Here is a 600-nt window from a genome sequence, read left to right on the forward strand (position 1 = left end):
AAATAACGTGGTAAAACTAATAGGAACAACTTCATTTTTTTGAGTAATCAACTTAAAAACTTGTATCCCGAATGAGGATAATTAAGTACATACAACTTAAAATTCCTTTAAAATAACGTGGTAAAACTAATAGGAACAACTTCATTTTTTGAGTAATCAACTTAAAAACTTGTATCCCGAATGAGGATAATTAAGTACATACAACTTAAAATTCCTTTAAAATAACGTGGTAAAACTAATAGGAACAACTACATTTTTTGCGTAATCAACTTAAAAATTGTGTTTATGCTACCAATGATTAAGTAAGTGATCATTAAAAACACCTCTGATTGTAGAGGAAAAGCCTTCTCCCCTAACTCAAATAACTTTGTTGCTTTAAGACAATTTCATTAGAAGTTGTCATAACTCAATAAACATCGATGCAAACTGTTGCGTTGATTTTCTTTGTTGAGCCAAGGCATTTGTTTTTAGAGTGTAGGATTATCTCCCAAGAGTACGAAAAAACACAATGGTGCTCGAGGAGGAGATTCAGGTGATAAGGTGGGGGGGCAAAACATCGTTATGACATAAAGTGGCCAAAATCTGATCAGCTCATTTTCA

The 600-nt window shown here is 32.3% G+C and overlaps 1 protein-coding gene across 1 annotated transcript in view; it reads right to left on the minus strand.

Moving 5' to 3' along the window:
* Window positions 1-600, minus strand: part of LOC104948393 (matrix metalloproteinase-15-like) — a 162556-nt gene that overhangs the window by 7937 nt on the left and 154019 nt on the right. The gene's annotated exons all lie outside the window — the stretch shown is intronic.

The sequence above is a fragment of the Notothenia coriiceps genome, unplaced genomic scaffold (assembly GCF_000735185.1).
Source record: "Notothenia coriiceps isolate Sejong01 unplaced genomic scaffold, NC01 NC01_scaffold00014289, whole genome shotgun sequence".
Classification (NCBI taxonomy): domain Eukaryota; kingdom Metazoa; phylum Chordata; class Actinopteri; order Perciformes; family Nototheniidae; genus Notothenia; species Notothenia coriiceps.